The sequence below is a fragment of the Dipodomys merriami genome, unplaced genomic scaffold (genome assembly GCF_024711535.1).
Source record: "Dipodomys merriami isolate MVZ:Mamm:240054 unplaced genomic scaffold, mDipMer1.0.p SCAF_6, whole genome shotgun sequence".
In the NCBI taxonomy this organism is placed as follows: Eukaryota; Metazoa; Chordata; class Mammalia; order Rodentia; family Heteromyidae; genus Dipodomys; species Dipodomys merriami.
Genome location: NW_027206179.1, coordinates 38,475,105 through 38,483,081, shown reverse-complemented (window position 1 = coordinate 38,483,081; position 7,977 = coordinate 38,475,105).

Sequence of the window (7,977 nt, the reverse complement as noted above, 5' to 3'; positions counted from 1 at the left end):
GTGGCTCAAAGTGGTAGAGCCCTTAGTCTTCAGTGAAAAAGCTCAGGGACAGCGCCTTGGCCTTGACTTCAAGCCCTATGGCTAACAAAAAAGAAAGAAAGAAAGAAAGAAAGAAATAGAGCAAAAAGATACAAACAAGTCTTCTTTGCCTCAGCGCCACATTATTTTCTGAAAAATCAATTTCATAGCACTAGACAAGTTTGGCCTGACTGGTTTGTGTCTGGTCCATGAGGACCAAAGATGTTTATAGTGGAGTCATGGAGAGGCCATACCTAGTGCAAGAGCTCAAAGAAGATTTGATGGTTTACCTCCCAATCCTTCTGCGCATTCTACATGATCTCTAACTTCAAGGAAAGCCTTCAACCATCTTTCCTTGAGGGTCTTCTGATTGGGCTGGACCCAAATTGGGCCTCTTCTGTGATTTTGTAACCTTTGAAGAGTATCAGATCTATCTCCTAGACACAGATTTCAGGCACTTCAGTTAGTGGTTACTTGTGAGTTCCTTCTTCACACTGTGTGGAAGGGAGTGAGGTACACTTGGAATCACTATAAGCATACCATGAAGAAAGGAAACATTAGGTGCACCAGAGACTGATTTCATAGACTAGTCAGTTCTATAATCATTTTCAAATGTTTTATTGTTATTATAAAGGTGATGTATAGAGGGGTTACAGTTACATAAGTCAAGCAATGAGTACATGTCTTTTTAAACAGTGTCACCCTTCCCTCAATGTCTCTGAGTTTTTCCCTTCCATCTGCTTGGCTGTGGGACTAGAACTCTGGACCTGAGTGCTGTTCTTCAGCTCTTCAGCTCAAGGCTAGCACTCTACCACTTGAGCCACAGCGTCACTTCCAGTTTTCTTATTAGAGATAAGAGTCTCATGGACTTTCCTGCACAGACAGGCTTTTAACTGTGATCCTGAGATCTCAGCCTCCTGGATTGGTAGGATTACAGGCATGAGCCACCAGCACCTGGCTCCCACAAGTTTTATAGTACATTTTCCACATGGTGTCTAGTGAGTACCACTGCTGCATTTGTTCATCCTTTGTCTCTTCATTTCTGTACCTCCCCTTACTCTCCCAAAGACATAAATGAGCAAACAAAAGGAAGAGAAAACAAAAAAAAAGAAAGAAAAAAATCTTGTTTCCATTTTCTGGAGTTTATTTCAACAAATACTATTTTGTATGATGAGAGACACATAGGCATTGCACCTTTGTGTTAGTTCTATAATCTTTAATGTTTTTCTCCTTTAACATTTCTTTTGTTTTCAAAGTTTCCCTGTGGTTAACATGAGATCTATCTTCCTAACAGGTTTTTATTGTTGACTATAGGTACCAGCTAAAATATTGATCATATCTACCTAGTAATCACAGAATAAGGAGAATCATTATTATTGTTGTTGTTATTAATTTTCAATGCTGGGATTGAACTCAAGGTCTTTCACAGGCTAGGCCAAAGACTCTTCCAGTGATCTATATTGGCAGCACAGAACAGAACAGTACTGTAAACATTGTAATTTTAGTTGTTATGGCTTTCCTATAATGAGTAGGCTATTTCTTCTCTAGTTCCAAGTTCAGAATGTTAAGCAAAGATTGCTATTACATTTTCTTTTTTCTTTTGGTACTAGTCATCAAACAAAAAGCCTTGAATATGGTGGTACATGTTCTACTACTAGCCCTTGTTTATTCTTTTATTTATTTATTTTGGTCAGTGTTGGGGCTTGAATTCTGCGCTTGGGTGTTGTCCCTGTGCTCTTCAGTGCAAGGCTAGTGCTCTACCACTTGAGCCACAGCGCCACGTCCAGTTTTCGGATGGTTATTTGGAGATAAGAGTCTCATGGACTTTTCTGCCCCATCTGGCTTTGAACTGTGATCCTCAGATCTCAGTCTCCTGAGTAGCTAGGATTACAGGCGTGAGTCATCCATGTCTGGCTAGTCCTTGTTTATTCTGAGACAAGGTTTTGTTAAATTGCCCAGGCTGGCCAAGAGCTTAACATCTATCCTCTTAAGCTTCCAAGAACATGGGATTACAAGTATGCACTACTGTACCCTGCTGCTATTACAGTTCTGAAGTTTTAATAATGTGATTTATAAAGTATTGGTGTTTATAGCAGAACAGTTTGAGCAAGTAGTAAGCTTAGTTCTTATATCAAATGAGAGATGAAGTCAAAATTCCCTGATAAAACATAAAGAAAAAATATGTTTTAGGACACATTAAGCTTGCTTATTTTTATTTTACTAAAGATATCCTTTTAGGGAAAAATACAGACTTTATTTGTTTCAGGCTTCCAGAAGAAAAGTTCAGTAAACATCCATTCTTTCCCAGAAGCCCCAATAGTTTATTTTAGAACTAATTCTAGGGTAGATCCTTTTGATCTTACTGCTGTCACTCAGAGTTATAATGTGGTTTTGTAATTCTGGCTAGAAAGAGGAACCTTAAAAAAAGGGGGTGCTTAGATATGTACTAAATACTTTGACTTTAATGATGGTAAACTCCTCTACATATTAAAAAAGGAAAAAAAATAGAAAAAAAGACTAACCTTTTAAGATCTTTATTGCAGGAAGAAAATAACTGAGGGCTCTTCAAATTATGGGGTTGACCCATGGTTTGGAAGTTACCATCTCAGTTGATCTTTTAATGACATGTCTTGGGAGAATAGCCGATAAGAACAAGGGCTTCTCATCTCCAATCTGTCCCTCCTTGGTCAACATCCAGCAGCTTAAGACAAATTTAGGATCTCTGCCTTCCCTCCCCCACCATTCATCCTCAATCTGTACTGAAAACATCCTCGTTTCTCTGTGTTTTGGCAAGTGGTATGATATGGAATGTGCCTGAACTTTTTCTCCTGGTGCTTTCTGGCTATACACATTTCCCCAATTAGGTTTAATTCTTAATCATTTTCAGTCACAATTTGACATCTTCTTTTTTCTCTCTTTCAAATACAGAATCAAACCTACCTGTGTGATTGCCATATGTAAGTACTGAAAACATCATAATCCTCTTTAAGATGATCACCGAGGGATTTTTTTGTGAGTAGACTTGGAATAGAGATGAGGTCATTCTAATTACTATTAGGTGTATAATCTTTTTATCTGTCTTCGAAGGGTTATCTTACTGTTATTTAGTTTTATACATATATAATATATGCGTAATACAGATGCCACATCTGTGAATCCAGGAGGGCACACGCTTCTTTGGATAACCAAGCAGAGCTGCAAAATTTGGATTTTTTCCATTGGAATAATTTCTATTGTCCCAGTCTGTTCTTCCAACTCTTTTCAGCCACCAGTTCCCTCCAATTTTATTTATCTTTTGTCTGGACATTATTCTATCTCTTCCCTTCCTCCTTTATAAACCAAAAATAGCTTTCTTTGTTCTTTTCTGCTCTACTTTAACTCACTCATTTGCTGCAGGAAATTTAGGCCTCTGTTATACTCAGAGTGTACCAAAACATTTCCTAACAGGCAATCTTTCCTTGTAGAAAAATGGTCTTCAATAGGGGATCATCCTTACCCCAAATATATTTGTCAATGTCTGAAGACATTTTTTGATTATCACAGCTAGAGGGATACAACCAGCATATAGTAGAAAGAGGCCAGGACATACAGATGAAGAATCTACAATGCTAAGGGCAATCTATGGTGATGAAGAATTATCAAGCTCCAATTGTCAGTTGTGCTTGTGTTCAGATTCTCTATTATAAAGAAATTCTTGTATTGGCTGCAATAAACAATGACATTTTTCTACCGTGATGCTTTTCTTTTTACATTTTATGGCATCAATCAGTTGTAGAAGGGTGGACGTCGACATGTCTATTGATGCACACAACATCATTTGATTAGACTCAAACCTCTATTGCTCTCCCTCTTTCTCTTAGCCTTTCCCCAAACCAGTCTCAATAAGCTTCACTGTTTAGTTTTCACATAGGTATATAAAGCATTTTGGTGACATTCATCCACTGTCATCATCTTCCACCTTCATCCCTCCCACTAGTATCCATATTCTAGACAGAACATTCTTGTCATTCACTTTATTTTCCTGTATGCTAACTGTTCAAAGAAGTCCTACTACGGTATTTCACAGATGTATATACAGTATGTTAGTTGGATTAAGTCCCTCACTTACTCTCATTTTCCATCACTACTACCTGTGGTATCTAAAATCACTCAATGACCAATAACTTTTGGTGTTTTTGTTAACAGGTGCACTGCAGTTTGGTATTGTTTACTCTATCATTCTCTCTCTCCCCCCATTCCCCTCAAATAGTTCCACAGACACATGTGAATGTATGTGTATATATGGATATGATCCTATATGTGCTTGTTGAACATGTAGTCTTTAGGTCTCCCATATACATATGAGAGGAAACATGGGAACTTTGTCTTTCTGAATCAGGCTTATGGAGGAGTGGTGTTGTGGGTCAAGTGATGGAATGTTAGCCTTGAGCACAAACAGGCTAAGGGACAGCACTCAGGTCTTGAGTACAAGCCCCACAACTGACAAAAAATAAAAAAATAAAAGAAAGCAAAACCAAATAAACACAGAAAAACAAAAACAACTGAACTAGGCTTATTTCACCTAACAGAAGTTCTCCAGTTCTACCCATTTATCTTTCTAACTTAATAATACTTTACTCATATGTGTGTGTGTGTGTGTATGTGTGTGTGTGTGTGTGTGTGTGTGAGAGAGAGAGAGAGAGAGAGAGAGAGAGAGAGAGAGACATTTTCTTGATCCATTTATCAGTTGTAAAGCATCTTGGCTGTTTCTGTAACTTGGCTATTATGAGTAGTGCTCTAACAAACATGGGTGTGAAAATGTCTCTATTGTGTCCTGACTCACATTCCTTCAGATAGATGCCCAAGGGTGGTGTTATTGGATTATGTAATAGTCCTATTTTTATTTTTTTGAGGACCCTCCATACTGATTTCTATAGTAGTTATACTATTTTTTAAGATTTCCATCAATGTATAAGGGTTCATTTTCCCTTTCCTCAATGTGCATAATTCTTAGGTTTGGTTTTAATGTATGCCAGATGATTTATATGTTCCTGTTGTATATTTTATTTTATTTCCATTTTGCCATTTGACTGCAAATATTTCTATCTACTCCTTGAGTCGTGACATTCTGTCTTCAAGTTGATCCATCCTATGGGGATAAACTTCCTGTAAAGTTTTTAAAAATTTGATTTATTGAGCTTTTTATTTACAACATTTCAATCAGATTATTTTTCAGGATGTCTGTATCTTTTTGTTTGTTTTTTAAAGGAATACCTTGATTCCTTACACCTTTTATTTATATTTATAAACACTTTGTTCATAGATTATCTCTTATTTTGTCTTTTTTTGGGGGGTGTTGGGTATAGAACCCAGGACCTTAGGATGTCCTGGTTCAGGACAGCCTAGTTCAGTTGTTTTTGTTTTTGTTTTTTTTGTGTGTGTTTATTTGTTTTTTTTTTGTTTTGCTTTGTTTTATTTTTTATTTTTTGTCAGTTGTGGGGCTTGTACTCAAGACCTGAGTGCCGTCCCTTAGCCTGTCTGTGCTCAAGGCTAACGTTTTATCACTTGAGCCACAACACCACTTCCATAAGTCTGAAAGACAAAGTTCCCATGTTTCCTCTCATATGTATATGGGAGACCTAAAGACTACATGTACAATAAGCACATACAGGATCATATCAATATACACACATATACTCACTTGCAAGTGAAATGCTTAGCCACTGAGCTACATCTTGGCCACAGAATATCTATATTTTCACTGAATTTTACTTTCACACTCTACACTGTTTTCTTTACTTCACTCACCTGTTTATTTATAGTCTCTGAGTTCCTTCAACTGTTTATATGACTTCATTCAGCTTTTTATATATCTCCTCTTTTATTTCATGATTATTCTTTTTTTTTTTTTTTTTTTGTCGGTCATGGGGCTTGAACTCTGGGCCTGGGTGCTGTCCCTCAGCTCTTCAGCTCAAGGCGAGCACTCTACCACTTGAGCTACAGCGCCACTTCCGGTTTTCTGGTGGTTTATTGGAGATAGGAGTCTCACGGTCTCTCCTGCCCGGGCTGGCTTTGAACCGCGATCCTCAGATCTCAGCCTCCTGAGTAGCTAGGATTACAGGCGTGAGCCACCAGTGCCCGGCTTCATGATTATTCTTATAATCATTTGAGGTTTTTGTCTGAACCTCCTTCTCCTCCCCCTACTATCCTTAGTGTCTATTCCTTTGGAGCTACAGACCGTTGGAGGTTTCATGCTGCTTTACTTTTTCATGTTTCTGGTCTTCCTCCACTGAGATTTACTCATCTGAGGCCAATTCATTGTCTGGACATTCTGGTTATCTATAGTCTTGCATATGAAGTAGTCACAATGCTGGGACTTGCTCTAGACAGGGAGGTGGGGTCACCCAACTCCAGTCTCTTCGCTGCCTCAGCTCCTATTACTACTATGAATTCTCAGTTTGCCTGTGTCTAATCCCCTCTCTCTAGCTCTCTCTTTATTGCTCTCTAAGCCTCTGGTGTTGGGCTCTGTACCTAGGCTTGTCTGGCTACAGGCAGTGCTTACAAGGAGCTAATATAGACTAATCTCTCTGGTGGTGTTTGAAACTTGAGTTCTTTTTTTTTTTTTTTTTTTTTTGGGATCTGGTTGTGGGCCTGAACTCTGGGCCTGGGCGCTGTCCCTCAGCTCTTCAGCTCAAGGCTAGCGTTCTACCACTTGAGCCACGGCACCGCTTCCAGCTTTTTTCTTTTTGCTTATGTGGTGCTGAGGAATCGAACCCAGGGCCTCATTCATGCAAGGCAAGCGCTCTACCAACTGAGCCACCTTCCCAGCCCCTGAAACTTGAGTTCTTCACAGTGGTTGTCTACTGGCACAGTAGAGTCCAGTGCTTACTTTATGAAGTGTCCTTCAAATGATGAGACTGCCATCACCAGCAATGTGGGGCTGCCAACAACTTCTATAGATATTTTGTGTGTGTGTGTGTGTGTGTGTGTGTGTGGTTGTTGTTGGTTATGATGCTTGAACTTAGAGCCTAGACACTGTCCCTCAGCTTTTGTGCTCAAGGCTAGTGTTCTGCTACAGCTCCACTTCCAGTTTTCTGATGATGGTTAATTGGAGATAAGAGTCTCACAAACTTTCCTGTCCAGACTAGCTTTGAAACGAGATCCTCAGATCTCATTCCCCTGAGTAGCTAGGATTATAGGCATGAGCCACCAGTGCCCAGCATTTGTATACATCTTGTTGAAAGTTAACCTGAGTAGCTAACCTGAGTAAAAACCTCTTCTACTCTATATTATCCTTGGATGACAGTCTTATCAATAAACAGTTGTTGACCACCAGGTCAGTATTAAAAACAAAGCCAGGATTTTGGTTCAATGAGGAAAAATGGGCAATACCTTGAGAAAGGGACTGTACTTATATAAACAAGACTAGGCCTAATAATCTGCCAAGGCTTTTTTGAAGTATTCTGAAAAGCAATGGAACTTGGACAAATTGTCAGGAGAAAGCCAGGCAAAGAGAGGGAAAGAAGCACATTTTTGGAAGAGTGAGAAGGATAGGTCAAGACAGGGTACAGAAATAGACATGACAGATGATGAGGTCACTACACAGTGCACGGACATTCATCAGATGCCTTGAACAAGCAGGCAGTATTTTGAAGAAAGGCCAATTGGAATGAAAGTGTTAGAAGAATCGTAAGATTTACATTTCTGCAAGTTTATACTAATAAGGGTCTAAGTTAGGGAAGTGGAGATATTGAGAAGAATAGGGTCAATTCAACAAATATTTAAGATGTTGACAGGTATCAGAATGAAATGGGCATGGGAGTGAGATGAGGATGTCCAGCATAATCTTGCAATTTTAGGCATGATAACATTTTACACATTTACAAGAGGAGACTGAAGCTTTTGGAATGCAATAGAAAGTCAAGTTTGGATGTACCTTCTTATCACGTAAGTTTTCCCATTTATAAAATTAACATACAT